At 38.4% G+C, this 26,284-nt stretch overlaps 1 pseudogene; it reads left to right on the forward strand.

The window, feature by feature from the left end:
- Positions 1–1,412: 1,412 nt before the first annotated feature.
- On the forward strand, positions 1,413–23,388 carry LOC134376226 (tripartite motif-containing protein 43-like; annotated as a pseudogene).
- Positions 23,389–26,284: the final 2,896 nt, after the last annotated feature.

The following is a 26,284-nucleotide window of genomic DNA, read 5'->3' on the forward strand; positions in this document are numbered from 1 at the left end:
AACTATGAAACAGCAGTTGATGAGAAAGACAAGAAAAGCCTTCTAAAAGCTTTTTTAAACATTTGAATTCATAACGGAAGAATCATTTATGAAAAGGACACATTTTTTATACAAACCAGGATGGGGATTTTATCTGTTTCTCACATTCAGAGTTCTAAGATCCCCATGGTCATGACCCATGACAGTAACAGATCTCAAGTATCACTTCCTGGAGCCCCCTAACCTGATGAAAAGACTCAGCAGAAAATGGCTGATAATCTCAGCTGAGAAACTCACAATCCAAAAGTTAGGTTTTGGCAGGCCAGGTTGGACTTTCTTTCATGTAGTCCTCAAGTTGAGAGAGTGGAGCAAAATACTGTTTTGGGGGTCCCAGAAAACCCCAAAAAGAATTCAGAGACTGCTTCACCAGGCTTGTGAACCTTACTGTGGCTGTTAGTAAGATCCTCTCAGAGCCACAGCAGGTCTCAGCTACCCTTAGACTTAAGTGAGACCAGACTCTCTCCAGGTGCCTGGTGAGCCACAGAAGGATGAGAGACTTAATGTAGTTGTATGAGGACTGTGGGCATGTTATGAATGGAGAAGTTGGTTATGTGTTCTGGCCACCTCTTTTTGGCCAATCACCCAGTGAAGCACACATCCAGGACTCAGCTTTTCCTTTGTTCAATTGTGCCTGTCAATTGTCCCTAAATACAGCTTCCACAGATGAGGGAGATCAGGTTCTTAACCTAACTGGTCCCGTGAGAGGCTTTAATTCACTGAGTATCAGTGAGAAATGAATCCTTAACTTATAAGATTAGCACATTATAGATTATGTAGTTTCTTCAAATTTCAGTCAATATTTAGCCCATGACTATACCCTAAGGTATTTTTTCTCTTTTTAATTATTTTTTTAGGAGACATACATATCACATTTTATTGTAGAATTCTGCATTATCTTATCTGGATTAGAAGATAATCCAAGAAGAAGAGAAAGTCCATGAAGAGCCCCAGAAGACCTCCATGAATGGATGCTGCCAGTTCTACCAGGAGTCGTGGTACAACATTTGCCCCTGAGAGAGCGCATGGTGAAAGTGGGCAGACTTTAGCAGTGTATCCAGCAGGGCCTGAAGGAACATTATAACAGCCAGGCTGAGGAACTACACAAACACTATAAAGTGGACCTGGATCTCTGATTCGAAAATATACCTTTTGAGGAATATGTTGTGCAACAAGAGTTCACTTCTAATAAGCATGAACATAAACATGATGGGAGGCCCAAACCCCGAGTTTAGATGGACATATCTGCAGTCCCCATCAGCACGGAGTCTTCACAAAGGGCTCAGAGAGGTGCAGAGGGTGCAGGCTCCAGGGAAAGATTCATCAGAGACAATTTGGGGAAATTATCCCTCATGAGGATTAACACAAGAAGGAAGATGGGGAAGAGGACAATGGCAGTGACTCCTCAGGCTCCAGCGGTGGGTCTGAAGATGAAGATGGTGAGTCTGAGGGCAACAGATCCAGCTCATCGTCCTCAGGGGACTGACTCCTCAGACTCAGACTCCACCTGAGCTTTATTCACACACTACAGGTTTGGACACAGAACTTCCTGAAAAATGGCCAGTGTCTAAATCAAAAGAGAAAGGGCGTCACCTCCCTGCCATCTTTTTGTTTCTTCTTTTTTCCTTCTTTCCTCTCTCCCTCTCTCCTTTCCTCCTTCCTTCTCCCTCTACCTCCCCCATATAAATTAGGGCAGGTTGGGAAGAAGGAAACTTGGAGCATACTCTTTACAGCAAATCAATGAACTTGGGGAGAGGGGGCTTTCCTGGGGAAACAACTGTAAGTAAGAGCTAGTATTGCCCCACTCCCATACTTCTAATAACCACCACAAAAAAATACATGCAAATTAAAGCTCTTGGAATGATCAGTGAGTTGATTTGCATTGCAGGGGACACGGCCAATTCCACTGAGTGGTCTTGAAGCAAGTAGATTTCTTCTCATCGTCTGCCTACCAGAGGTGACAGGGGAACACCTGTGAGACTATAAGCCATTCCTTCTCTGTGGAACTCTCCCTATGGACCCCTGCACTGGAAATGCAAGGGGGGATACTTGGTGGAAGGTGCTATGGATTGAACATCCCCCCCAAATTCACTGAAGCTTGAATTGTGTCCCCAAAGTTCCAGGTATTGGAAACTTGTCCCCACTGTGACAGTGTTGAGAGAATGGGAAATCCTATTATGGTAATTGAAAGGTGGGTTCTTGAAGAGATGATTAGATTGTAGAACTATGTCGCAGTGAATGGACTAGTAATGGTGGTCAGGGGCATGGTTCTGAGGGCTTTAAAAGGAGAGCACATGAGGAACTATCTCTCTCTCTGCTCCACCATTTTCTGCCATGTGAGACCCCTGCATTACTGTAAAGCCACCGCCAATGAAGACCTTCATCAAATGTGTTCCCTGGGCTCTGGACTTCCCAGCCTCCGAAACTGTAAGCAATAAATTTTATTTTCTTTACAAATTACACAGTTCCAGGTATTTTTTTGTAAGCAACTGAAACAGACTAATACAGAAGGGTTTAGTAGGTGCCTTTAAGAACATTTTTAAATCCTGTTCTCTCTCTCCCCCAATCCCTGAAGTAAGAAGTTGGCCATTAACAAGCTGGAGTGGCCACACTCATGAGAGCAGCAGGCTTACCACATGTATTTTTAAGTACTGAACTGCAAGTTAGATGATATTTTTTTCTTTTTGATTAAAAGAACCCCCAAATTTTAAAAACTCACGTGTTTTATCTGAATGAGCTGCTCCACTGATTTTCCAGGCAGCATTTCTGTCTTTTCTTAAAAAAAGCACCAACTCTTTTGTGTTGTTCTAGCAAGGGAATCTCCCCTTTAACATACACTAAATTCATATATATGTATGTATGTATGTGTATATATATGTGTGTGTATATGTGTATGTAACACTATTCTGTTCCACTGACGTGTGAATTCATGCTCTGGTACTACACTGATTCAGTGTTTTTGGCTGCTTGATATGTGAAAATCTCGACAAGTGCCCTATCACTATTGCTTCTGTTTTTTCCTGAAAGTTCTGGGCATTTTCATTTTTTTTTATTCCTATGAACATTATCATCTAATAAGTAGCTGCACATTTTACACATTTGAAAATAATTGGGTTGTTAATTTTGTTTTTAGAAATCTTACTGATTTACTTTATTGTGTATAAGTGTGTTTCTAGGTAAACAATCATAAATTCAGAAATAACAATATTTATACTTTTATAACTGAAATTTCTTTTGTTCTATATGTGTTGCTGTGTATATCTAGAACTATGTTAATTAGTAATGATGATATATTCTTTTCCTAATCGTGATTTTAAAATGAATGCTTTAAAGCATTAACGCTGGATTTATCACTACAAAAATGAGTCTAATTTGTAAACAGTAGAAATTATTTGTAACATAGTAATCAAATGTCTTTGTGCTTGTGTGATTACTGGTTGTTTGCCCTTGGGTTATTGATATTTTAATAAAATTTTCCTTACTGTCTATCAATCTGATTTTTCCTTCACTATATTAATTATTTTAATAGGTTATCTAATATTGAACCCTGATAACTTTGTAGAAATAAATCCAGTTGTTTATGCTTTATTGATAATATTACAAGAGTTTAGGGAAATTTTAGTATTTTTTATGTCAAGAAAATCACACTTATGCAAGACTTTTGGATATGTAAAATTCATTCTCCCTGTTTTAGTGTTCGACAATCTAAATTTTTATCTTTTTTTTTTCCAGAATAATAAGTCCTCAGGGAAACATAGAAATTATTTAACATTAAACTGAAGCCCTAGGACTTCCTTTACTTTATTTCCTAGATAATTTTTTTAAATGTAGTTAGAAGAACCAGGGAGGAAAAGCTGTCATAGAATTGTTTCAGACACACAGACTAGGTGGAATTACATTTTTTTCACTTAGCAGAAAATTGGTGAAAAGGTGAACGGTAAGTATACAGGGGTCATTGTGGTGCTATAATGTGAAGTGTATCATGAAAGATCAGAGAAAGCACAGATAGCCTTTTTATCAGTGATGCTTGAGCTAAATCTTCAACAAGTTAGTAAGTCAGAGGATGGCTGAAATACTTGGTTCGTATATTTAGCACATTTACTTAATGTTCCAGGTGTCTTAGGTATTTTGCTAATCATTAGGCATTCATTTCCTTCAAGTACCATTAAATCTTATTTTCTGGCTTGGCCTTCTTGGTCTCCTTTGCTGTTGTCTGTTTCGTTTCATGGAATCCGTATATTCCCATCTTAGTCCACACATAAGTTTTTTCAGTACAAATTCATCTATTCTGAGTTCTATCCTGAGAACAAACTACTGCAAATATATATATATATATATATTCTGTAGGACTGGGACAACAGGAAAAATAAAAGAGAAGACCCCTATAAAATAAGTGGGGGGGGGGATAGATCCAGGAGTTGGAAAAATGTAAAAAGCCATGTTACTGAACACTTTGAAAACAAGAGGAGAGCTCTAGAGTCAGGAAGCTAGGAGAGCTATCTTGACCCATCCTCTCCTCATGAAATTTCAGGAAAATAAATTTCATCTGAGTAATACCAATAAAACATGTTTTCTTCTTCATATTCAAGGAAAGTTAAGATGGAAGAAAAATACATTTAAAAAAAAAAAAGGACATTAGCATGATTTCACAAAATGACATCTAGAGAGGAGTTACTAGAAGGACCCCAACTGCACGGTAACAATCAGCTTGCCTCCTGTAGTCCCAGCCTCTGGAGAATTTGGCTGTGAGTGGGGATTTTAGTCCCCTGTGCCACAACCTTGCAGCACCAAAGCACCGCCTCTCTAGATCCAGCTCCAACACCTTCACTGGATGCCTGGAGCTGTTTGTAAAGGTCAGTGCCTGCACCCTGTTGTGATCATCTCCTCCCCACACATCCTCCCAATCCCAGGTCCCAGAACCCAGCCCCTAAGTAAATCAAGATACTTAAAGATTGACTGCACATTTGTTTTGGTAAATGTACAACCTAACGAAAGATATTCTACAAAAAGAAAAGGCAAATTGAATTGTTTTTCAGACATATAGACCACATGTTAGTTCTCATTTGCGTAAAGAAATATTATAAAATGCTTTCGAGAATAGTTCATTTCAGTATTACTATTTTTTAGCTCTGCTGCTTTAACTTAGTTTTGCTTTAAATTTATAGATTTTTTACTTTAATATTCTCAGAAAAATCAAAGTTCCAGAAAATCTCTAACTTATCAAAAATATTTTTTTATTCTCATCTATACTGTTTTCCTCATTTAATTTCAAATCAGGAACTCTTGTCCTCAAAACGTCAATAAATCTAGGTCATTAACCACAATAAACGTTTCTCTCATCCTTCCTATATGGCCGTTCTTTCCACCATGAAAAGAGTTTACGAGTCAGTTCTGACATAAATAAAATTTATAGATTCCTTCAACAAATAGTCAGGAGCTACTTACTATGTTTAAATTACACAAAACCACCACAGCCTTTGTTATGTTTCCCTCTTGCCCTGAAGCCAGTTCATATGGATCCACGACAACTTTGGAATTTGCTGTTAGGAATCTGCAGGTCGGTTAAGTCCTCAATACTTTCAAGAGTTTTACTTTTATTAAAAATCCCTGTGAAAACCGTCTTTCATAGGTTATTGCTCAAAATAATTTCAGAAGAAGTTTCCCTCGAGGCCTGAAAAATGACCAACCAGAGTCGGAGGTGACTACGAAGACTGCCAGCTCGCAACGCGACAGCGGCAGTGCAAGAGTCAAAGCATGAAAAATCGCAGGCGTAGGAAGAAGAGACCAGCAAGAAGCTTGCACTTGAGCGCGGCGCCCTAGAGGAGGCGCGTGCGCTTCTGCTGCAGCCCCGTGCAGGGGTCCTCAGATCCCAGCAGCTTGGTCCCCGAAAAGTTCAGGCGACGCGTGCAGCCGTCATTTTCATTTTCTCGGAAAAAAGGAATATGTCATGATTGAGAACTTTACAAGATTGGCACAGAAGAAACTGGGATGGCAGAGTCAGTGATGAGATTAGCTGTGGAAAAGGGAAATCTTTTCTTGGAGTAATACTCATATATGTTGTGAACTTGTGAAAAGAACCGAGCATTAAATCCCGGCTAAAAAGTTTGGACATAAAATTATTTTACAGGGGTCTACCTAAAAACTGAAATTTGGGAAAATAATCCCTTGGTGTTATTCAGGAAGAAATACAAGTGTTGGAAGGGAACAGAAGGGGGGGAAGGTGGGGAATGAATAATTGGAAGACTGGAAAATAAACAAACGAGCATACAAACAAAACTACAGATACCAAGACCAATTGATTTAGGTGTTTGGTATGGAGCAGAAATGGCCAGTAGGACCATAGTAAAGAGATACTTACAAAGTTGTGGTCTCTGAATTTATCAATGCCTTCCCTTGAGCCATGTGCTAATTAACAACCAATATTCCTAAATTGTTTCATCATTAAAATCCAATCTAATTCTAATCCAGGTAGTCACTGAAATAAATTCAATCACCTCTGAATTTTAAATGCATTTGTTGACCAACTAGTGAATGTTCATTATTCTAAACAAGAAAACTATTTGAGAGGGTGATTTGGTTGTATTTATAAACATTTAAGTGAGTAAATGTATATGTGTGTATACATATATATAATTCTGAGATGATTGCATACATATACCCTGTACCCTGTAATATTATTACTACAGAAATTTCTATAAGTGTAAACAATGTTTTCGTGCAAGGATGCATATTGCTGCACTATTTCCAATTGAAAAAGTGTGAAAAATAAATATTTTGGTATATGGGAATAGTTTAACAAACTAGAGTGCATTCTACTAAACACTATCAATACAAACTGCAGTCATATTTGGACAACCAGGGAGTGCATGTGGGACACTGGCTATACCATACATCCTGCGTGCAGAGTAGGTAGGCTATACCATCCAGGTTTGTGTAAGTACACTCTGATATTCCCAAAACAAAATTGACTAAGGACACATTTCTCAGAACTTATCCCTGTCGTTAAGCAGTGCTTAACATCTGTATATATTGATACTGAAGAATTTTCCTTCATACCCTATGCAATAAGAGTTCCTATTTTTTCCCTAGTATTTTTATTATAGACAGATAATGAAACACAAAGAAGCAAAAATAATTCTCCCTACATAGGGATTAATTTAAAAATATTTTAGTCACGCTCACAATGGGTAATCTGTGTGGACTCAATACCAATGTGTTAATTTACAATGATAGATACTGTTAAATTGAGCAATATATTGAATCATGAAATAAATTTCATATGCATTCTTGCTCTAAGCAGAACTATGTGATAAATCAATTAGAACTAGTCACGTTGACTTATTTTATGCTCATAAAATTTAATGGCATGTGATCTAATTTTTTTCATTTCTGGTATAAGGAAATAGTAAATCTAAAGTTCCATTGTATGTGACTACTTTTTTTCTCAGGTAATATTTGTGTGTCCATGCCCAAAATGCCACTCATTCTTTGAGCATTATTATAAAAAGCCACACACAAAAAAGTGTTGCAGTATACAAAAGCCTTTAGTATGTTACAGTTTTGTATTGCTAATGATATTTTTCACAGGGGTCTATAATTACTAGAAGCTTTCTGTTATTCATATGCATTAAGAATATGATTTTATGTTACTTAAAATCAAAGCAACTACTCAACTTACATAAAAATATATAAACAAACAGTAATACATTAAAAAATATAATCAAGTTTTACAAGCATCCATAACAAAGAAGATTTTCTAGTTTAGAAAATCTAAACTAGATTTGTAGATTTTCTAGGAGTAGATTGTCTAGTTCAGAGAATAAAGATAAATATGTTAATAATGACAATAAATGGAATAGTTTCATCATACATTTCTTGACTGGAACAAACATTTTTATCAGCACCGCACTCTCCCGAGTGAGCCATGGGCCGGCCCATGGAACAAACATTTTTAAAGAAATATTAAGATTCACCAGTGTGAGATGGACAATATTTTGGTTGTTTATCAATAGCTTATATCTGAATTATTTTTTCACCATAGAAATGTATATTTATGCATTTTTAAGAATATGTGAAGAAAAAGTAATTTGATTTTTTTTAACTGAGAATATACAATCCATTCTCACTGCTGAGGAACTTATTTTCTGAAATGTGTTTTTATAAATTAATCAGATTGATTTTTTTTCTAAATTTCATATATTTAATTTAATTATTTCAAATTTTGAGAATTTTTTATTATTCCATTTTCTTTTTAAAAGACACATTTTAAAAACTTTAAGCTAACGATGTAAATTTAAAAAAAAATTCTGAGGTCGAAAGATAACTTCTATTCCAGAGGTTCAAAGAGTTGAAGGGCAGGCAAATAGCTTACCCTGGCCCCTCTGTGGGAGGGCCTCGGTATCTAGTTCCCTCTCTTCTGCCAGCTAGAAACTGGGGCTCAGGGATTGAGCCCCTTGACTTTACAGAGCCCCAGGGTATGGAGTCTGCTATTTGGTAAGTTCTTGCCTCTGACTGAGAGAAGAGCCTCCCCTGCCCCAAAGTGAGAGTGATGGATGCTTGGCTTGTCTTTGGGTGAAAGTGAAGTTCATGGCTAACTTTCTAGCAGCACTAGAGCTGCCTCACAACAGCTGCCTGAATTAGTTCTCATCCGGCCTGCTTCATCCTAGGTCAGATCCCTTCCCAGAAACCATGGCCACACTGCATCTGCCAGAGGGACCTTCTTGCTGCCCTAGTCCAGCTCATCTTTTGTCTTTGGTAGAAGTGGGGCAAGTGTGAACAGCATTGTTTTTGTAGTCCTTGTAGAACAGGTGCTGCCCTCCTGTCTCACTCTACCGAACAGAGGAAGCCACAAGGCCATGGAGTCCTCTGGAAGATTTACATAGACCAGAAGGGATCAGAGCAGCTGTTTTTCCCAAATTTCCACCAACCTGCCACCAGCACAGGATACTTGAAGTAAGAATAAGAGGCTCGTGTTTCCACACTGTACAATCCAATTTGAAATATTTTTTTTTAAGTTCTATTTGTTTGCACATCCTAAAATCATCTTGGGCAACTACTGTGCAGCATCATCTCTCATATTCATCTGTTTAAAAGGGAAGTTTCTTAGAAAGGCTACCCAACTGTGAAGGAGCCTGTGCAGGCTGCAGAGAGTACCTTTTTCTCTGCCTCACAGGATGGGGATCAAGGGCTCGGTCTGGTCTACTCTTGAAAGATTGGTGCTGAAGATGGGAGTGCAGGCCCAAATTAGGGCCCTGGGGCTCCTGTGGAAAAGCATCAGCTGGAAGTGAGAAAAATGAAGTTTCTAAACCAGATTATTTGGGTGTTGTTCATTTTTGGCTTCCACGACCCAACCAGCCAGAACTTTTACCAAATCTTGGTTTTCGGCTCTTGAGTTCCCAGATTTACTGGAAAAGTTACCAGATCAAGGTTTGATGAAAACATTCCTGTCAAACAGTCCTACCTCATTTTTTGTTCAGGTTTTTTTGAGATGACTTTTTGTTGTTGTTGTTGTTATGAATATTCATGAGATACAAAGCTGATTGTCACTCTTCGTGCCCAAGATGTGAAGGCCAGATCCATACTGGCAGCATGCCCATTACCACAAATTGCGATTGTACCCCATGTCCCCCACCCAATTATCCCCAACCTCCCTCCCCCTCCTTCCCCCCCCCACTCCACTTTGTATCCCAAGGAATGTTCTCTCCTTCTGCAAGTCCAATGCACCACTGTGGTCTTTCTTTCCTTCCTTCTTTCTCTCTTAGCTCCTACTTTTAAGTGAGTACATGTGGTGTTCATCCTTCTGTGCTTTGCTTATTTCACTCACCATAAGTTTCTCCAAGCTCATCCCTGTTGCTGCAAATGGGAGAATTTAATTCTTTTTTATGGCAGAGTAGTATTCCATACCAGTTTCCTTATCCAGTCATCCATCAATGGACATTTAGGTTGGTTCCATATCTTGGCTATTGTAAACAGAGTTGTGATGAACATGGGAGTGCAGGTATCCCTTCAACATGATGATTTTTCAGCAGGATGATGGCAGTAGATACCAGTGAAAAGTTCAAAGAAATGTGACACTCAAAACTGAACCTTTCTGCTTATCTTGATAGCAATTTCTAGAGCCATTCTTGAAGGTTCTTGACTAGATTTTTCTCAGGAAAGGTAGAGGCCCTTATTCCTCTATGTAGGACAGGAATTTAGCACAAAAAGCTCTGAAAACTGAGAATATACCATCCCTTTTTCTCTCAAACAAATGAGACACACAACATCTATAGATTTTTTACTTTCTGATTATACAAGTATCACAGGATATTTATGAACAGTTTGAAAAATACAGAAAAACAAAAGAATAAGAAAATCATTTTAAACTCATTATCCCTAGAGAAAATGTATCAATATTTTGGAAAAAGGATATTATTTTACTAATATAATATAGATTTATATGCTTCACTGAGGAAAAGATGGTGCTAGAAAAATTGGTTAAGAATTGAAAAATAGATTTCCTGGTTCATAAGCATCATGATTGTGCTTTCTCACATCATGATGTCAGCACATTACTCATCTGACATGAAAAAAAAAAAAAGGAATTGAAAAATAAAGCCCTTGGGATTGTTTATAAAAATGGTGAGTCTTCATGAGAGAGCAGTTATGCTTTTGGAATTCAAGATCATTTTTAAAAAGCACAACTGTAAAAACTTGCTAGATCATTCACTTAAAATGTATACATAAATATATTTTAAAGACTTAAAGATCAGGCAACAACTCTCACTCTTTCCAAAAACTGCATTCCCAGAGCTGAATCTCTTAGTGTGAAGTGCATCAGGAAAAGCAGGCACAAGATTTAATGGTTAAGTTTTGACAGAATGGGAATATGAGTTCTTCCTTTTTATTTTTATTTTTATTTTTATTTTTAATTTTTATTTTATCGATATACATTGTGGCTGATTATTGCTCCCCATCACCAAAACCTCCCTCCCTCCTCCCTCCTCCCCTCCCCCCCAATAATGTCCTTTCTGTTTGCTTGTTGTATCAACTTCAGGTAGTTGTGGTTGTTATATCTTCTTCCCCACCCCCCGGTTTGTGTGTGTGTGTGTGTGTGTGTGAATTTATATATTAATTTTTAGCTCCCTCCAATAAGTGAGAACATGTGGTATTTCTCTTTCTGTGCCTGACTTGTTTCACTTAATATAATTCTCTCAAGGTCCATCCATGTTGTTGCAAATGGCACAACTTTACAAGAAGAAAACAAGCAACCCAATTAAAAAATGGGCAAAAGAGCTAAGCAGGCATTTCTCTATGGAAGATATACAAATGGCCAACAGACATATGAAAAAATGCTCGACATCACTCAGCATCCGGGAAATGCAAATCAAAACCACACTGAGATACCATCTAACCCCAGTTAAGATGGCTAAAATCCAAAAGACTCTGAACGATAAATGCTGGCGAGGTTGCGGAGAAAAAGGAACTCTCATACATTGTTGGTGGGACTGCAAAATGGTGCAGCCTCTATGGAAAATGGTATGGAGTTTCCTCAAACAATTGCAGCTAGATCTACCATACGACCCAGCTACCCCACTGTTGGGAATATACCCAGAGGAATGGAAATCATCAAGTCGAAGGTATACCTGTTCCCCAGTGTTCATCACAGCACTCTTTACAATAGCCAAGAGTTGGAACCAGCCCAAATGTCCATCATCAGATGAGTGGATACGGAAAATGTGGTACATCTACACAATGGAATACTACTCAGCTATAAAAACGAGTTCTTCCTTTTTAAAATATTCTTTCTCATTTTTTTGATTGTCATTTCTGTTTTGTTATAATGCAAGTTATAACTATTAAGTTGACCCAAGGGGGTCCCTGAGCTGCAGCTTTTTAGCCTTTCTCTCCTGTAAACCTGAGCTGGATTGGACAATGCCAGGCAAAGAATCCTATTTTCTGCCCTTGTTGGGAAGATATAGGAGGCTTGATCTGGAATGTGAGAGGCAAGAGAAATCTTCATTCTAGACTGGGGGTCAAAGGTGTTCTTACATTAAATTCTTATATTAAAATATGAAAATAAAGCCAACCTTATAAAACATTTTCAAATTTTCTAAGACATTTATAAAAATTATAAATTGATTGCATCATTTTTTCTACCATTTCATAAGAAAAAATTAAAGTGCTCCAACAAATTAGATACGAAGTCTTTTGGGGTTGTTCATTTGTTGTAAAATCAGAGGGTCTTGATGAAATCATGTTTACAGAGATTTGCTTATGGAGATTAGCCAAGGTTTTAAGTCAATCTTTTTCTCTACTTTAAATAAACAAAATCTTCCATATTAAAATCTAGCAGAAGTCCCAAGAAATGCAATCACTTTAAAGAAATGGGTGTGGTTTTCAGACTCAATATAAAGATACACAAGGAGCTAAGCTAATTCTTCGGAACAGAGTGCCTTTGGAAGTGGCCTCGGAGACTTCTGAAGGCTACCACTACCACACTGAGAGGCCTGATCGCCGAGCTCACTTTATTTTATTTATTTATTTTTTTTAAATTTTATTTTGTCGATATACATTGTAGCTGATTAATGCTCCCCATCACCAAAACCTCCCTCCCTTCTCCCTCCCCCCCTCCCCCCCAACAATGTCCTTTCTGTTTGTTTGTTGTATCAACTTCAAATAATTGTGGTTGTTATATCTTCTTCCCCCCCCCCCCGCGGTTTGTGTGTGTGTGTGTGTATGTGTGTGTGTGAATTTATATATTAATTTTTAGCTCCCTCCAATAAGTGAGAACATGTGGTATTTCTCTTTCTGTGCCTGACTTGTTTCACTTAATATAATTCTCTCAAGGTCCATCCATGTTGTTGCAAATGGCAGTATTTCATTCGTTTTTATAGCTGAGTAGTATTCCATTGTGTAGATGTACCACATTTTCCGAATCCACTCATCTGATGATGGGCATTTGGGCTGGTTCCAACTCTTGGCTATTGTAAAGAGTGCTGCGATGAACATTGGGGAACAGGTATACCTTCGACTTGATGATTTCCATTCCTCTGGGTATATTCCCAACAGTGGGATGGCTGGGTCGTATGGTAGATCTATTTGCAATTGTTTAAGGAACCTCCATACCATTTTCCATAGAGGCTGCACCATTTTGCAGTCCCACCAACAATGTATGAGAGTTCCTTTTTCTCCGCAGCCTCGCCAGCATTTATCGTTCATAGTCTTTTGGATTTTAGCCATCCTAACTGGGGTTAGATGGTATCTCAGTGTGGTTTTGATTTGCATTTCCCGGATGCTGAGTGATGTTGAGCATTTTTTCATATGTCTGTTGGCCATTTGGATATCTTCCTTAGAGAAATGCCTACTTAGCTCTTTTGCCCATTTTTTAATTGGGTTGCTTGTTTTCTTCTTGTAAAGTTGTTTGAGTTCCTTATATATTCTGGATATTAATCCTTTGTCAGATGTATATTTTGCAAATATTTTCTCCCACTCTGTTGGTTGTCTTTTAACTCTTTTAATTGTTTCTTTTGCTGTGCAGAAGCTTTTTAGTTTGATATAATCCCATTTGTTTATTTTTCCTTTGGTTGCCCGTGCTTTTGGGGTCGTATTCATGAAGTCTGTGCCCAGTCCTATTTCCTGAAGTGTTTCCCCTATGTTTTCTTTAAGAAGTTTTATTGTCTCAGGGTGTATATTTAAATCCTTAATCCATTTTGAGTTGATTTTAGTATACGGTGAGAGGTATGAATCTAGTTTCATTCTCCTGCATATCGATATCCAGTTATCCCAGCACCACTTGCTGAAGAGGCAGTCCCTTCCCCAGTGAATAGGCTTGGTGCCTTTGTCAAAGATCAGATGGCAGTAAGTGTGTGGGTTGATTTCTGGATTCTCTATTCTATTCCATTGGTCAGTGTGTCTGTTTTTATGCCAGTACCATACTGTTTTGGTTATTATAGCTTTGTAGTATAGCTTAAAGTCAGGTAGTGTTATGCCTCCAGCTTTATTTTTTTTGCTGAGCATTGCTTTGGCTATTCGTGGTCTTTTATTGTTCCATATAAATGTCTGAATAGTTTTTTCCATTTCTGAGAAAAATGTCTTTGGAATTTTGATGGGGATTGCATTGAATTTGTATATCACTTTGGGTAGTATGGACATTTTCACTATGTTGATTCTTCCAATCCAAGAGCATGGAATATCTTTCCATCTTCTTGTATCCTCTCTAATTTCTCTCAGCAGTGGTTTGTAGTTCTCATTATAGAGATTTTTCACCTCCTTGGTTAACTCAATTCCTAAGTATTTTATTTTTTTGGTGGCTATTGTAAATGGGCAGGCTTTCTTGATTTCTCCTTCTGCATGTTCACTATTGGAGAAAAGAAATGCTACTGATTTTTGTGTGTTGATTTTGTATCCTGCTACTGTGCTGAAACCATTTATCAATTCCAAGAGTTTTTTTGTAGAGGTTTTAGGCTGTTCGATATATAGGATCATGTCATCTGCAAACAGGGACAGTTTGACTTCATCTTTTCCAATCTGGATGCCCTTTATTGCCTTCTCTTCTCTGATTGCTCTGGCTAGTACTTCCAACACTATGTTGAATAGGAGTGGTGAGAGTGGGCATCCTTGTCTAGTGCCTGTTCTTAAAGGAAAAGCTTTCAGCTTTTCCCCATTCAGGATGATATTGGCAGTGGGTTTGTCATATATGGCTTTAATTATGTTGAGATACTTTCCCTCTATACCTAACTTATAGAGGGTCTTTGTCATGAATGAGTGCTGAACTTTATCAAATGCTTTTTCAGCATCTATAGAGATGATCATATGGTCCTTGTGTTTGAGTTTATTAATATGGTGTATCACATTTATTGATTTGTGTGTGTTGAACCAACCTTGCATCCCTGGGATGAATCCCACTTGATCGTGGTGAATAATTTTACGTACATGTTGCTGTATTCTGTTTGCTAGTATTTTAGTGAGGATTTTTGCATCTATATTCATCAAGGATATCGGCCTGTAGTTTTCTTTTTTGGTTATATCTTTACCTGGTTTTGGTATCAGGATGATGTTTGCTTCATAGAATGAGTTTGGGAGATTTGCATCCGTTTCAATCTTTTGGAATAGTTTGTAAAGAATCGGTGTCAATTCCTCTTTGAATGTTTGGTAAAATTCTGCTGTGAATCCATCTGGTCCTGGGCTTTTCTTTGTTGGGAGCCTTCTGATAACAGCTTCAATCTCCTTTATTGTTATTGGTCTGTTCAAATTTTCTATGTCTTCACGGTTCAGTTTTGGGAGCTTGTGTGTGTCCAGAAATTTATCCATTTCCTCCAGATTTTCAAATTTGTTGGCGTATAGTTGTTTATAGTAGTCTCGAATGATTCCTTGTATTTCAGATGAATCAGTTGTAATATCGCCTTTTTCATTTCTAATTTTTGTTATTTGAGTCTTCTCTCTTCTCTTTTTTGTTAGCCATGCTAATGGTTTGTCAATTTTATTTATCTTTTCAAAAAACCAACTTTTTGATTCATTGATCTTTTGAATTGTTTTTTGGTTTTCAATTTCATTCAGTTCTGCTCTGATCTTAATGATTTCTTTCCGTCTGCTAACTTTAGGTTTGGATTGTTCTTGTTTTTCTAGTTCTTTAAGGTGAAGTGTTAGGTTGTTCACTTGCCATCTTTCTATTCTTCTGAAGTGAGCATTTAATGCAATAAATTTTCCCCTCAATACTGCTTTTGCAGTATCCCACAGGTTTTGGTATGATGTATCATTGTTTTCATTAGTTTCAATAAACTTTTTGATTTCCTGCTTGATTTCTTCTTGGACCCATATGTCATTAAGTAGAATGCTGTTTAATTTCCATGTGTTTGTATAGTTTCCAGAGTTTTGTTTGTTATTAATTTCTAGTTTTAATCCATTGTGGTCTGAGAAGATACATGGGATAATTCCAATTTTTTTGAATTTGTCGAGACTTGATTTGTGACCTAACATGTGATCTCTCCTGGAGAATGATCCATGTCCTGATGAGAAGAATGAATATTCTGAGGTTGTTGGGTGGAATGTTCTGTAGATATCTGCCAATTCCAATTGGTCTAGAGTCTTGTTTAGATCTTGTGTTTCTCTACTGATTCTTTGCCTAGATGATCTGTCTAATATTGACAGTGGAGTGTTCAGGTCCCCTGCTATTATGGTATTAGTGTCTATTTCCTTCTTTAGGTCTAATAGAGTTTGTTTTATAAATCTGGCTGCTCCAACATTGGGTGCATACATATTTATGATTGTTATGTCTTCATGATGGATCAGTCCTTTTATCATTAAGTAGTGTCCCTCATTGTCTCTTTTTATGGTTTTTAGTTTAAAGTCTATTTTGTCAGATATAAGAATAGCCACTCCAGCTCATTTTTCTTTTCTGTTTGCATGGTAAATCTTTTTCCATCCTTTCACTCTTAGTCTGTGTGAATCTTTATGGGTGAGGTGGGTCTCTTGTAGGCAGCATATAGTTGGGTCCTGCTTTTTGATCCAGTCAGCCAGTCTGTGTCTTTTAATTGGAGAATTTAAGCCTTTAACATTAAGAGTTGTTATTGAAAGGTGTTGATTTATTCCTAGCATTTTATTGGTTGTTTGGTTGTCTTAGGTGTCTTTTGTTCCTTGCTTTCTGATTTACTGTTTGGTTTCTTTGTTTGTTGGTTCCTTGGGTTGTAGATAGTGTTTTTGTTAGCTTGTTTTCTCTTCATGAATGCCATTTTTATTGTACTAGTGGGTTTAGATTTTTCTTAGGTCTTTATGGCAGTGGTAGTTATTTTTCAGGAACCAAACCCAGTACTCCCTTGAGGATTTCTTGTAAGGGTGGTCGTGTGGTAGTGAACTCCCGCAGTTTCTGTTTGTCTGAGAAATATACTATTTGCCCCTCATTTCGGAAGGATAGCCTTGCAGGGTAGAGTATTCTTGGCTGGCAATCTTTGTCTTTTAGTATTTTGAAAATATCATCCCATTCCTTTCTAGCTTTTAGGGTTTGTGATGAAAAGTCTGATGTTAACCTGATTGGGGCTCCCTTATAGGTGATTTGACGCTTCTCTCTTGCAGCTTTTAAGATTCTCTCTTTGTCTCTGAGTTTTGCCAATTTGACTATGACATGTCTTGGAGAAGGCCTTTTTGGGTTGAATACGTTTGGAGATCGTTGAGCTTCCTGGATCTGAAGATCTGTGATTTTTCCTATACCTGGGAAGTTTTCTGCCACTATTTTGTTGAATATGTTTCCAATGCAATCTCCGTTTTCCTCCCCTTCTGGAATACCCATGACTCGGATATTTGAGCGCTTGAGGTTGTCTGATATCTCTCTCAGATTTTCTTCCATGTCCTTGATTCTTTTTTCTTTCTTTTTGTCTGCTTGTGTTATTTCAAACAGCCCATCTTCAAGTTCAGAGGTTCTCTCTTCAACTTCGACAAGCCTGCTGGTTATACTCTCCGTTGTGTTTTTTATTTCGCTGAATAACTTCTTCAGTTCAGCAAGTTCTGCTACATTTTTTTTCAGGACATTGATTTCCTTGTATATTTCCTCTTTCAGATCCTGTATACTTTTCCTCATTTCATCATGATGTCTAGCTGAGTTTTCTTGTATCTCATTCAGTTTCCTTAGAATTATCCCTCGAAATTCCTTGTCAGTTATTTCAAGGGCTTCTTGTTCTATAGGATCTAGAGTATGAGATTTATTAACTTTTGGTGGTGTACTTTCTTGATTTTTTATATTTCTGGTGTCTTTTTTTTGGTGTTTATTCATTGTTGCAGGGGGTTTCACAGTCCACCGGTTTGAGACTAATGACTAACTAGGATGTTGCTGTGGTTGCCAATTTGGTATGGCTCCCACCGTGACTGCTCAGTTGGCCTCTAGTGTCTTGTGTGTGTGGTTGCCTCGGGTCTTGGGCTTCTCCGGGGAGCCACCTTTCTGGTCAGCTTGGACTCTGCTGGGCTGGTGGATCACGTACCACAGGGTGTGTGATCTCTGTTGAGCTTTCACTTCCTGTGCAGGACTTCTCCCCGTTCAGTGTGCTTTGGCCCAGGCTGTTAGATCGTGCAGTGGCGACCCCACCGGGTGTGTGGTTTCTGTCGAGTCTCCGCCTCCCTGGCCGCACGTCTCCCCCCCCTTGCACACTGTGCTGGGCTGGGGTGTGTCTTCTGCACCCCTCGTCTATCAGCTGGGCCTTCAAGACCCTGCTCGGCACCGCCTCGCCCAGGAAGTCTACCAGGTTTCTGCTAGGCACAGACGACCGGTCTCTCTGGGTGCCTTTGTAGCACTGTGTAGATCTTTCTCGGGTCTTGTTCACCTTTGTATCCCCCCGGTATAAACCGAGTCTAGTGCCCGCCTGCAGCCTGCTCTCCGGCAGGTTCAAGCGGACCTGGGAACTCTCCTACCACACTATTCCCAACCAGAAATTCGTTAGGCTTTTTTCCAAACTGGTGGTTGCAGAGATGGTATCTGCCTCCCAGTAACAGGAAGTTTACCGGGGCGGAGTCCAGGGTGTGGTGGAGTGACAGTCGGCCCGCCCGTACTTCCTTGCCCTCCCAACACTGGTCGGGACGCCCCACACCCCCAGCCCGGCCAGAGAACCGCGGAGGGAGTGGGAGAGGAGGTCGGCCTGCAGGCTCCGGAAAGCCCCACACCAGGCCAAGCAAATGGGCTCAGTGATGGCCGAGCAGGGCGGAGCTGCCCGCACCTGGGAAAATGGAGGCAGCACCGGGCGGTGAGTGGCCTGGTGGTGCAGGCGGGAGCCGCGTGGGCATCCACCCCCCCCACCCCCAACAGAGCTGTGCCAGGGATCACTCACAGTGCTGTGCCAGGTCGGGCGCTCGCTCTGTCTCTGGTTTGTCTCCTTCCGTGTTCTCGGGGCTGCCGCCTCGGGCTGTTCAGTCGCGGCGCTGCTCGGGCTCTCCCAGGAATCTTCTTTAATGCCCGCCTGAAACCTCGAATCCTGAATAGGGCAGCTGGCCGCCTTCAGTGCGGCCCCAGCCTCCGGGATCCTGGCTGCATCCACAGCAGCCCTGGCACTGTGTTCCCTGTTTCAAGACTCGCTTTTGCAGCTAAGAATCAGTTCTTTTCCTGCTCCACACTTCAAAGCTGTTGCCTGTAAATGAGGCAGCCTCTCCTGCCGGGGGCAAAGTGGCGTTGAGCCCCCACGACCGGCCAGCAGCAGCAGTCCTCCCTTAAGAGATGGCGAGAGGAAGGTCCACAAGTTTCCCGGCTGCCTGAGGCCCAGTGGCCACCTTTTCCACCTCAGCTACTCCGTGCCAGCCGCCGCAGCCGCCGCCATCTTGCGCTCTTTTTTCTGACTTAAATTTTAAAGAAACCAGAAAGTGGTTGGGCATGAAGAATAGTGACCCTCCTGACCACGCAGAAATACCAGAAATTAGGGCCGAGCCCGTGGCGCACTTGGTAGAGTGCTGCGCTGGCAGCGCGGTGACGCTCCCGCCGCGGGTTCGGATCCTATATAGGATTTGCCGGTCACGAAAAAACGACCAAAAAAATAAATAAATAAATAAGGAAGCTAAATAAAAAAAAAAAAAAAAAAGAAATACCAGAAATTAGAGAGGCATCCTTACTTATCCAGTGTAGAAATAAGAACCATTTTTTAAGCAAAATATTTTTTAAAGAATAATTTGTTTTGGGGTGTGTGTATGGCAGTTACATCTTTTCACAATGTGAAGGGATACAAGGTAAAGGACAACCAACAAGGTTTTCTACAGACCCTGAGAACTCCTTTTGTGCCTCAGTTTTCTATTTATGTTATATGTAAAAGGAATCCTACTCTTATCTAGACAGAAGTATATTATTGAGACACAACCTGAATCAAATTTTATGCCTTTGTCTCTCCAGTGCAGAATAAATTCTTCCCATTTTTTCCTCAGAAAAGTGAACTAAGACATCCCACAAGTCTTCCAGAAAGAACTTACCTGCCTCACCTGCTTGAACTACCTTATAAACCCAGTCAACATAGGCTGTGGGCACAGCTTTTGTAGACCCTGTCTGTCTCTGCCTTTCCTGGGAGGAAGCTTAAATTTCTGCTCATTGCCCAATGAGCAGGGAATCATCACACAAGATAGCCTTTAAAATCCATATTCTTCTTAAGAATCTGGTAGCCACTGCCAGAAAAGCCAGTCTCTGGTAATTCCTGAGCTCTGAGGAACACATGTGTGGGACCCACAAGGAGACAAGATCTTCTGTGAAGGGGACAAGAACCTGCTCTGTGTGCTGTGCTCTCACTCTCAGGGGCACGAGGCTCACAGACACCGTTCCGTTGAAGGGGCTGCTGAGGAACACCGGGTAAGTGGTGCCTCTGAGGGTACTATGGAAGCTGGAGGATAGTAGACGTAAGTGATTATAAGGAAGAAGATGATCAAGATGATGATTAATCTGTTCTTTACTGAGTGTCACAAATTGTTGTACGTAGCAATGATGAAGTTGTGAAGAAAATTCACATGTAGATCTGCCTATTTGGAACTTCCATTCCCCTGGAAGAATGATTAAGCTAGTGGTCATTATCATAATTTGATTATATGTTATAATTCTCAAGGCACTGTAAAGCACTCATTATCAGAAAGAGCTCCTGGCCACCAAAACTGAAGTTCAAAAGGCTTGTACATTGGATACATATTTACTAACACTGGAACTTAGCAGGATAAAATACGTTGGAATTAGCAGGGGGAAGTATCTGTATATGAAAATTCTGATGCAAGACACCACACTATCTGAAAATCAGCCATATTTATTTGTCAGTCTCCCTGAACAAATGGTTACATTATATTTTGTGGCTCTACAGCCTGAAATATCTTGAAAGTTATAGTTATTCAGGGTCAACAAGGAAACATTATGATCCTTCCACTTTCTGTAAAGTATTTGTATCTAGCAACATCCCTTGATTCTCTCTACCATTGAGTCTAAATCCTAAATTTATGTTTCTCTTAGGTTCATATTAATACCGTATGTCTTTTCACAGCAGAAGCTCTTAAAGCCAATGAGATTTTTTATGGGAAAAGATACAAGAAAACCAGAGAAATCTAAATGAGAGCTGTACGATCAGTGTATTGTAAGTATCACACTGAATTTCCCTCAAAATCAGCCTGAAACAGACATGCTGGAGACTTATCCATGCATCACTTGAGCTGAAACCATCATGGCTCGAATTTTAGGAAGACCTAATAGCTTAGAGTACAAGGCAACATTGCTGTTAAGTGAAAATGGTCACTGTATGGAGTAGGGAGGTTTGATACTAAAGACTTATTTACTGACATAGAGATCAGAATATCACAGAAGAGTGCTTATGAATCAACCATAAGTTACAATGGTTCATCTGTAGTCTTTCAGAGCAATGAAAGGCTTTTCTCCAGGTGTTTCCAAAACTCATTAGATGAAAGTAGTTTGAAGGAAGAATGGGTTTGGCTCTTCATATACTTAAATAATAGAAATAAATGTAGGAAAGACGGGAATTAACATATGGTTTCTGGAGGACATGAATTTGCGTGTATAGAATATTGGTAGAAGACATGAGTCAGAGAGAAATAGGTAAGGGTTAAGTGGAGGAGAGGAAAGTCAGCCTAGGTATATTAGCTAGGAAACCCATCTTCCTGCAGAGCTATGTGTATGTACAGACAGAAATGACCAGGGCTGAGTTTAGGAAGCTACATCCTATTCTCCAAGAGGAAGAAAAACAACTTTTAAAGAGACTTATAAAGGAAGGCAAAAGGATTTTACAGCAACTCAAGAAAAGCAAAGCTAAAACAGTTGAAAGAAGAAACACCTAAGGGAAATTTATAAAGAGCTGATGAAAAATTGCTATCAACCAGATGTGGAGCTGCTCCAGGTAAGAACTGGGGACATACCTGATATTTTATCTTGTGGAGGGGAACAGCCTGTATGTAGGTTTTTATAGTCATATTTAGTTACGTAGCCCCTATGATAATATGGAAAATACATAAAAGCTTGTATAATGATAAACGCGATTCAACCCTGTCATATATTACTTATATAATGAGGAAGAGGAAACTCCAAAACAGGGCTCTTTGATCATAGAAACATTATTACACACAATGTTGGTTGTGTAGTGAGTCATACTAATGAATATTAAATTAAGGTATTCCAGTTTCAAGTGCAGTTAATTATGGTGACAGACCTATTAATTTTATATTTTAAAGTATTTTCCTTAAATGTTTCTCAGTAATTTGATTTGTAATTTGCACTGTAATTGATATAATCAGAAAATATACCTGACTAAACATAAAATAACTAAATGCAGAACACAGTTTATGAACAACAACAACAAAGCAAGTTGTCAGTTCAGGGAATATATAGAACTCTGTAGTAGACCTAAACCCGGAGGCTTAACTTAGCAGAAAGAGGAAGACAAGGGCTCAGATAGGGAACCAGATGTGAAAGGCAGAAAATTCTTAGTGGGGAATAACTTTTCAGAAGATATATTTAGATTTTCTTCTTAAATATAAATTTCCGTGCTTAACTGAAATATCATAATATCCCTAATAAATTGTTTATTTAGGTCTAAGATGTAATTTATTTATTTATTTATTTTGCCTGAGAAGTAGCAGTGGGGGTGAGTTATATAGTTATGGAGTTGGCACAAAGCATAAGTCCCAGATTTTCAGGTGTCATGAAAAGTAACTCTCCAGAAGTAAGCTTTATAATCTCTTAACTTTTAGGAAGCTTTTTCCATTGTGGTTAAGTATTTGTTTCTTCTGCAGTTTTATTGGTAGCTCTTGAATCTCATATTTTTCTAGCCAAAACTATCCCTCTAATCTTTGTCTGATTTTTTTCCCAGTAAGACTCTATGTAGATCCCCTCATCTCACAGGAATTTAAAAACTGATTTTGACTAGCATATTCTATTTTTTCCACAATGGAGATTGTTTTCAATAATAAAGTAACCAATCACAACATCAGGCTATTTAACAATGTGAGAAATTTGAGTTGTAGACAAGACTGTCAAGATGCATCTTTGAATTCTGTCAGGTATAACTATTTTACTGCACGGGAGCCCAGAGTTTCACCTCTGGAAAACATTAATGGGAGCTGAATGTGAGTGATTCTTGGGACTGGGCTCTAGGAGTCTGTAAGAATTCCAGGATAAGGAAGAATGGCCCAGTGACTGAATCCGATGACATATTTCTTCTGTTATGTGTGAGGGAGGATAATCATTGTGGCCTCCTGATCACTTTCTCAATGCTTTCTCAGTACACTACCTCTGGGCAGGGTTGGTTTGTTCCTTGATTTTGAAAGTGGAAGTGTGAGTTTTGTGAATTTTGCCAAGAGTTCCCTGATGTGGAGGTACCCCACTGGCTCCTTCAAGTTCCCTGTGAGGCTTTCTTTCATACTGGCCACACATGATCAGGGATAAGTCAGGAACCTGATGTGTGCTTGAGAACTCCATATCTGAGGGAGTCTTTCTCAGTTGAAGCAAATCAATAATACTTGACTGTCTTTTAACTTTTTTCTACTTTAATGTAACCTCATTTTATTGTTGTTAAATATAAAGATAGTGTGAAATATAGAATTTTGTCTATTTCCTTTAAATTAAGATAATGTCTTGTGTAGATTATATATGCTGTGCTTGTTCACCTGCTGTGTGAGCTTGCTGGAGTTCAGAAAATACTTCTGTGTGTGATTCCAGTTTAATGGTCTAATGCAGAAATATAGTTTGCACATCATGGACCGACCTGGTTTTCTACAATGCCTATGTCAGTCTGAGATTTTCTCCTCCTTGTTGATCTAGTAAATCTTACATATTTATTTACCCTTAGAGAGAAAAAAAAATCAGTTTTATAGTCATATCTCCACTGAACCTCTGAATAGGCCTTTCCTTATATAAACTCAGAATAGCTGATTCTTATTTTTTTTAAATAACAGTATAAATTACAATAGATAAAAGAAGTGTCTTAGATTCAGGCTATATTCCCAGCAGGTAACACAATGTCTAGGGCACTTATGTAATGGCACTTAAATTATGTAATGGGCACTTAAATTATGTAATGGGCACTTAAAAATTTGGTGAGTGAATAAATAAACAAGTGAGATAATTACCTCATTTTCAGTAATGTTGGTTTACAGGGTATATTCCATAATATTTGCTGAACTGCATAATTGTATTTCTGAAAGAAAGTTATTTTTGAAACACTATGGTTCCAAAAGTTTCCAACTAGTAATAGGGAATAGCAATAAAATGAAATGCTATTAAACATTAAGAAGACTTCTAATGTAAGTAAACCAATTTCACAAGAAATGCTAAGGACAGTATGGAATAAATAGATGAGTAAAGCTAGTAGTCCTCAAAGTTGTGTTCCAACGCCACAACATCAGTATCACCTGGAACTTGTTAAAAGTGCAAATCTCTGGGTCACACACAAGTCCTGATGAATCAAGGATTATGTGCATGGGGCCTGCAATCTGTGGTTTAACAAATCTTTCAACCGAGTCTGATCAATACTAAAATTTGAGAAGCGCTGAATTAAGGTGATTTACAAATGCAAGGGCTCATTACATTTCCTACACATGAGAACCAAAGTATCACTAGACACTATTTGGTTTAATAGACTTGATTAAGTATTTCTTAATGAAAAAAGTAAATGGGAGAGATTAAGATTTTAAACAGAATGTTGGGGATTCAGAAAATAAATAAAAAATTTTGGATAACAGATTATTTTCATAGAACATACCCACAAAATAAGCAAACAAACAAACAAACAAAAACTACTGCATTTCAGTTGATTAGAATGCGGTGCTATAACACCAAAGTCAAGGGTTCAGATGTCCCTGTCAGCCAGCCGCCAAAAAATAAATAAATAAACTACTGCATAATCATTTAAAAAAAAAAAGAACATACCCATGGTCTTTAATTTTTGAGTCATTCACTTATTACCACTGAAGAAAAACCTTCAGTTTCAAAAATACAGGAAACAGGCAATAGCCTAAATGTAATGCAGATGTATGTCAAAAATTAATGTGTTTAACTTACCTTCTTGAATATTAATCAGAAAAGACATTGCAATAAGATATGCAGCTTTGTTATTTTCAGATGGTTTAAATCTCTGGGAGTAGCACTGTATGATGAGAAGATTCCAAGGGGCTTCTATATGCATATAAATATTAGATATGTATGTCAGCAATATTAAGCTGGTGTTCCTTTATGGGTTTAAATATTAAATATGTATTCTGAGATATTGGTGGCAGATGTTATGAACTCAGGATATCGTAAAAATTAAGCCATGGTGTAAGGGCCATTGGAGTGTGCTAACGGTGCAAAGAAAGAGAAAAAAGAGACTCCAGAAACCAAAAAGCAAGACTCAGACTCACCTGATGCATGGATGTTGATTATCACTAAGCAGGCAGGCATTGAAAGGAATGTCAAAAGGACAGAATTCCCATTAAGTATGCCTTGATATTTACCTGATATCATCCAGAGTAATCAATTTCAGATGCATTGAGAGCTCAGTGTAAAATGTAAATTTATTATTTTTTAAAATGTAAATATTAGAATATTCTTTTGGACCTCTGTTAGAAAGTGATTTCTTAATAAAAAAACAAAAAGCACAAATTAAAGAAAATAATGGTATATTTGACTAGGAAAAAAAATAAAGATTTTATTATCAAAAGATAGCATAAAGGAAGATAAATGCTAGGATTAATACTGTAGTACATAAAACTAACAAAGTACAGGTGTCCAGAATATATGAAGATTGTCTGCAAATTATAAGATAAATATATGCAGTCTTCTCTCTCAACTACAGAAGGCCAGAGCAATTAATTCATGGGAAAAAAAGTCTAAAATCATGTAAAAGATGATCAAATTCACTAGTGATCAGGAAAAAAAAAATGATGAAATAAAAAGTCACTACCTTCAGATGAAGATTTAAAACATGTCAGCTTTGGTGGTGACATGGAGGAAGTCAAAATATCCCATGATGTGGGGTGAAAATCAGTATAACTCTCTCGGAAACCAATCTCCAGTAAAGCTCAAGTTGTACACAATTGGACTCCTGAATGAACAGTTTAGGGAGAACTGCTGTGGATGTCAACTTTAAATTGGTCATAACAACAAAATACACAATCGCACAGTCACCAAAGAAATAAAAACAACAATAACCACAAAAACCTGGGATCCATGGAAAATCCATCGATCGTGAATGGATAAATAAAGCACACTGTCATTAAGAAGTACAAGGTGTAGTAACCCTGAAACAATAAAACTTCTTAAAGAAAATACGGGAGAAACACTTCAGGAAGTAGG

This window comes from Cynocephalus volans, chromosome 4 (genome assembly GCF_027409185.1).
Source record: "Cynocephalus volans isolate mCynVol1 chromosome 4, mCynVol1.pri, whole genome shotgun sequence".
NCBI classification, from domain to species: Eukaryota; Metazoa; Chordata; class Mammalia; order Dermoptera; family Cynocephalidae; genus Cynocephalus; species Cynocephalus volans.